The following is a 6,619-nucleotide window of genomic DNA, read 5'->3' on the forward strand; positions in this document are numbered from 1 at the left end:
TTGCAAGGACATCTATCAGGCAGGGGCAGGGCCTGCAGCACCATGAAAGCACATGGAACCCAAATTTGGTATTTTACCTGCTGAGCCTTTTTTTTTCTTCACTGGTTTAAAACTCACAGCATAATGTTGGCACTCAGTGCTGCCTTTTTACTGCTTGTTGCCCACACGTGTGAATCGATTTTCATGGAATGATGCACACATCTTGCAGAATGAGAGCCTTATGTTTGCACTTGTCAATTAAACACTGAAATGAGAGAATATTTTGCTCAGCCTTTTTTTTTTAATTTTCACTCTTGATTTTTCAGTTTACTGCAATAAATTAAAATAAATTTTTGCTGGTTCTTTGAACAAGCAATTTCCCTGTGGGACTAATATTATTATTAAGTTGTATAATCTGGAACCAGGAAGAGTCAATGAATGGTTTGACTGAGGAATACCCTCTACTAGTTTGCAATGTAATATTTGAAACTGCTGTTAAATTAGTTAACTCTAATTGGTGGTTGTAGGCATGCTTTAGGAAGATTGGTCTCTTCGGACAGGTATGAGATGTTACTGGATTTTTTTGGCTCACAGAGCAGCCTGTTTGCATTAAAAGAAGATTGGGATTTTTGTCAAAAGGGTTTCAGTTTAGCTGGATAAGCCAGACAGGTCGCAGTATGGTGAAGGTGTGTTTCCTAGGAAATGAGCTTGTCCTAAGGGCTCAAATGAAGGAATAATATCCCTGTCTCTGTCCCCTCTGTTCTCCCAACCTTCTACATGCTGCCACTGCTTGCTTTTGGCTAGTCAGCTCATCATTTGGCACCTCTGTCAGCTCAGCCATGTCAGGCAGCAGGGAACGAGCACACCAAGCTGGATACTCATCTACAGCGATGATAACTAAAATTGCCTCATGGAGAGGTTCAGTGCCTGACAGAGTCCTCAGAAGGGCAGCAGCTGGATTCTGTAGGCAGAACCAGAAGGAAGAAGAGCTGCGTAAGTGGGAGGGAAGAGGGGGACATTTTCCTCTCAGAAGCAGAGCATTAGCTTGGCTCAGCTTCCCACAAAGTTATACCTTTGCTTCTACCAAGCAATGATTTCTCTTTTTCCCACCTGCTAGACAAGGAGTTGTGAAGACAACCCGAGGAAACAGTTTTCATGTGATCTCAGCCTGTGCTCTTGCTTTCAATGACTCATGCACGGCCAAACATTTGGTTTCTGGGCCTGAAAGCCAAATTTTACAAAAGAGCATCCAATGACATCTTTCCGTAGGATCCTTCCTGGTATGCTTGCTGCGGGAATGCTGACAGGAAAGGCAGTGGGGCACCATCTGCCTACCCTTATGCCTGCTGTAACACCACACCTCACTGGCTCGGGCTGCCTCTCGTTTGGCTCTTGCTTTTGCTTTACACCCTCTTGTGGTGGTACAAAACACAAGCTGTTCCAAAGTTTTATAAAGGTATCATTGAGTTACTCATTATGATTTGAACATTTGTCTTTTGTCTGCTTAAGAAAACCCGCTGGGCTTTATTGGGCTTGCTTCCTGTGAGCTTGGGCATTCCCTGTGAGCTTGGGATGAGCATGATCACTGGCAACAGAAGAGGGCAAATGCTCCATCCCTGGCATCTGACCCTATTTCATCACTGCTTGTTTTGGAATGGCTCAGTCGTCATTCTTCTTATTATTGTGGCTTTTTATTATTGCTGGAAGAAAGTGCCTACTGTCAGTGAGGAAGTTCCTGTATTATCTTCTTGTTCTCAAGAGATATCCTCGTTGTCACTAGGGGATGTTTCATACTGTCTAACAGAAGCCTTGGCAGTACATGGGATACAGAGTACAGTGACAAACTGCTGTTATTTTGATGGGGAAACGTGCATCTTTCCCCTTTCCACTTCTTGGCAAGTGGTGTCAGTCTTGGGCCGACAAACAAGTTCTTGTACAGCTGGTGGGAAAACACAGCTTCTGCAAACGGGTCTCGGCGTGTTCCTGATGAAGAAAACTTATCCCTCAGCACAGCCTGCTGGCTGCTGGCAGCACGACAAGCAAGGGGGGAAATGACAGGTTTGTATGTGAGAGGGGAAACAAAAATAAGAGGTTTTGCTGCAGGATCCTGGGTTTTTTTTGCTTCATTGTCCTCAGTAAAAGGTTTTGCGTTTTTGCCTTCCCCTCTTCTGCATGTGTACAACTGTGTAATGGTCTCAGTCCACATTTGAGGAAGTTTTGCAGAGAGGTGACAGCATTTACTGCAGGTGTGAACATGGAGGTGCTTCTGGGACACCAACCCTCTGCAGACGTGAAACAGAAGCAGTAAAATGAAACCGAGGTCAGTTTGGGGATAAAGATGCTCTATGAGGAAGAGTGAGTGAACACCTGAGTGGCAAAGGCAGACACAAAGAAAGGAGAGCTGGTAAATCTGGGGGTGTGGAAAAGGGGTAATTTTGCCTGTGGAAAAATGGGTGGCAAGAGATCAGCGGAACACCACAACTGGCCATACAACTAATGTCTCAGAGGGGAGGATTTTTAGTAGCTGGCTATTTAGCATCCACATATCTCATCCAGCAATTTGTCAAAGCTGTTTTGCAGAGCACCCTGAGGGTTCAGATGTCAGAGATTGTTTTATGGAAAATGCAGTTAAGGTCCATAGTGTGTTTCTGTCCCTTGTGAAATGTTCTGCACATGCCTGATGAAACCCCAAAGCCACTATCATGTTGTGTCACAGGAAAATAGCTGAAAAGTCAGAAGCATTTCCAATGTCCTCAACCCCTGCAATGGCAGCCATGTCCTGGTAATGGACGGGCCTGCCTGTGCTCTTGCAGCCCCGTTGCTGAACTAGGATGTTTGTTTCTAAGGTGCATTTTCCTAAATCTTATTTTTTTACAGACAGTAAATTCAGTTCACCTTGGCTAGCATTGCTGCTGTTACAGCAGCAATGAAGATGACTCTGATAGTAGTGTCATTGGCTGTGAAATTTGGAAATTTTGCTCTACAAATGTCAGGAGGAGCTCCAAATAAGATTTCATACTCTTGCAAAACACACATATCACCTTCCCAGATAGATGTGATATTTCATCATGAGCATAATTTGTTTTCTGTGAAGCAATTTATTCTGTTCATCTTGCTGATGACAAATTGAGGCAATTCAGGTGGCTGTGTTGTTGCTGAAATGGGTTTTCTAACACAAGAAAAAGAATGACTTATGGTGCTGATACTATTTGGAAGAAGCAGATGAGAATCTCAGGACTGAGGCAGCAAACAAAGCTCAGCACTTTGGAGACAATGACACAAATGATATCTTGAAAAGAGGATATGGAAATTTAGCTCATTAGAGAGAGAAAAGAAGCCTATCCCATAAGGAATCAGAGAAATGATGAAGGCAGAGTTTGTGTGACAGCACTGTTCATACAAAAATCAGTGTGTGAAGTAACCCCTGGGAATAAAGTTCAGATGCAGGAAGGTATTGACTGGTTGAGGAGCACAGCTGCTCTGGAGGATTGTAGGGTGACCTGGTTGGGCTATAGCCCCGGCAGGACTGGACAGCTCATCAGCTGACATCTGGAACTAGCTTAATGACACAAGCTTGGCAAGAGGATCCCATGGAAAGAGAAACACAGGATGCAAAACTACCTTAGTTCCTAAGTTCCATTTGTTTCATAGACACCACCTGGCAAGGTAAGCAGAGCATCCAGACATAGTAAAACCTGTCTTGGTGTCAAGACAGGATGGGAAGGTGACATGAGGGAAACCACAGTAGGTTCAGTTCCCAATGACATGTTTGTATGTAGTAGGCAGCTGCAATAGGTCAGCACCCTGGGCCTGAAACATGATGGCACTTTTGGCAATGTTCACAATTCAGTTTCTCCAGCCTTCAGTCTTCCAACGATTTTGCTGCTTTGGAAGATATGAAATCCCAACACATGGGTTTACACCTTCCCTGATATACTATTTACATCCTGGGTAGGAAACGTTGATAAATTCTGTTTATAGCTTAAGGGAAGCTACAGAGACATGCACAGCTGCCTAGCAAGACATGGCTATCTCTGGATGCCATCTGCAGCCTCCCAAAGTTTCACAGTAAAATGACTTTGGATGAGGATCTTTGCAACCATTTCATACTCCTACTTGTCTGTCAAAATTTACAGTAAAGATCAGAAAAATAACTATACACAAACCTGTATTCAGTTCTTAATGTAGCATCAAATTAATTCCACTGCACCAAATTAACCCTTGGCATTAGCTGAAGAGAGAGATATGTGTTTTCCTTTGATTCAGTGAAAGTTTTGGAATAATTTGTAGCTGCAGTATCAGGCTAAATTCCTAAGTGCTACATTAGTGAGGAATATAAAAGTAGTGTAGATCAAGATGAAAGAGAGACATTTATTGTGTATTGCTCCAATTAATAATTTATAATCCAGTAGGCTTTTCTGGAATACACATAAATTTGCACATACCCACAGATTCACAGATTAAGGTGCAACAAAACACCTTGAGCTTGAAGAAAGCCTGTAAACTATTGAACACTCACTGTATTTTTTTTCTTCATAACACTTTTTATATAACATTTTATTTCACTGTTCTTTTCATCATAAACTTAAAAAAAAGAGTAATGCTTCTTTTAACACTCTCATTAATATCTCTGATAAAAGCCCAGCAGCAGCCATCAAATACATTATTAGAAACTATGCATTCAAAAGGAAGAATGATTTCTACAAAAGAATAGGACAAGAAAGAGCGTTGCTGCCGTGTTGGAGAAGAGGCAGCAGTAGTTCCACTGAACTTACACCAGACAGAAGGTAAAACAGCAACAGTGGGGGAGCGGAAAGGGGAAACCTTATTAGGACAGCCTGTGGAGATAATCACCTATGTGACATTTAAAATTTGCCCTAAGTTGTACTCCATTATAGGTAAAACTGCATAATAAATTTACTTATACTGTTTACTTTCTTCTTCTCACTCACTTCTAGACTGTATTTTATTACTGACTTATGTTAGTTTAGGAGATTTGCTGAAGTTTTGCCATTGTTACCTAAAATCTACTGCAACTAGGGACCTGTATTAAGCCAAAACACTGTGAGGATTTCTTTAGATGGTGTTTTGCTCATCCCTCACAGGCAAAACCACCAATCCAGAGATTTGAAAGCCAAGCCCAAATGCTACAACCTTCTGTTCAGACTTTCTACAGAAGCACTCTGCTAGTCTTTTACCAAGTCCAAGTGGTCCCAACACATGATGTTTTGCTTTAAGAAAAGTGGAAAGGGAGGGTATTCTTGACTCAGTAAGTTGAAGTCCCATTATACTTTCACAATACTTCTGTCTAAAACATCTCTAGTACATGTATTTTCACAGGGGAGCCACCTGAATTGGCCACTGCTTCACTTCCTACCAATTGCAATCCTTTCCTGACTGTTTAAAGACCCCTTGCTATTAAAGGGACTAAAACTTCCAACTGGTGAAGGGTCTGGAGCACAGGTCTTAGGAGGAGTGGCTGAGGGAGCTTGTGGGTATTTAGCCTGGAGAAAAGGAAGCTTATGGGAGACTTTATTGCTCTCTGTGACTGCCTGAAAGGAACTTGTAAGCAGGTGGGGGTCTCCTCTCCCAGGTAACAAGAGATGGGAAGAGAGGAAATGTCCTCAAGTTGCTCCAGAAGAAGTTTAGATTGGATATTAGGAAAACATTCTTCATGGAAAGGCTTGTCAAGCATGGGAATAGGCTGCCCAGGGAAGTGGTTCTGATCCCTGGAGTTATTTAAAAGATGTATAGATATGGCCCTTGGTGAAGTGGTTTAGTGGTGGGCTTGGGAGTGCTGAGTTAATGGTTGGGTTTGATGACCTTAGAGGTCTTTCCAACTCAAGTGATTCTATGATTCTACTTCAGCTCAACCAATAGACAGAAGTACAGGTAGTGTGTACAGTTACAAGTTCATTACCAGTGTAATTCCACTGGTACTTCTACTTTCATACAATGAACATGGGGTTTCTCTGCCCCATCTAGTGCATGGTTTACTTGGGAGAGAACAAAAGCTTTCTTACAATTATCTCATATTCAACTTCCAAATTACAGAGATGATGATGGCAGTATAAAAGGAACATAAATGCACTATTAAAAGCTTTTAAAAAATTAGTCTTCTGTTGCTCCATAATGAACTGCATTAAGCCAGAGACCATCAGCACAGGGGGAGGTTATAGCTATTAGCAACACCAATGGGAGGCCTCCTGTTCAGAGCTCAACTGGTGATATTTATCTTCTCCATTGCCAAGAATTAATGTCAATACATGACATTCTGATCCATCATAATTGGATACTTTGATGTGGTCTGATCCTCTCTTGAAAATAAGAGTCTCATAAACATTGTATAATAGCTTTTGTGTTAGTCAGTGTTATGATGCTACCATTCTCTGTTTTTATCTAATAGCATTACGATACATGGAAGCAATCTTGATTTGTAAATCTTTCAGAGTAAGAAATTTTGTCTGCCTTCATCATCAGACCCCTTATCACATTTGGATCTACCAGGCTGTATTTATCCCTCTGACTCAATGTACAGGATTCTGGGAAGAATGAGTTCTTCTGATGCTGCCTACTGACAGCTTTACAAGAGAAAAATAAAATAGATATTTACAGAAAGAGAGTGTGACAGTAAACTGAT

The sequence above is a fragment of the Corvus cornix genome, chromosome 3 (assembly GCF_000738735.6).
Source record: "Corvus cornix cornix isolate S_Up_H32 chromosome 3, ASM73873v5, whole genome shotgun sequence".
Classification (NCBI taxonomy): domain Eukaryota; kingdom Metazoa; phylum Chordata; class Aves; order Passeriformes; family Corvidae; genus Corvus; species Corvus cornix.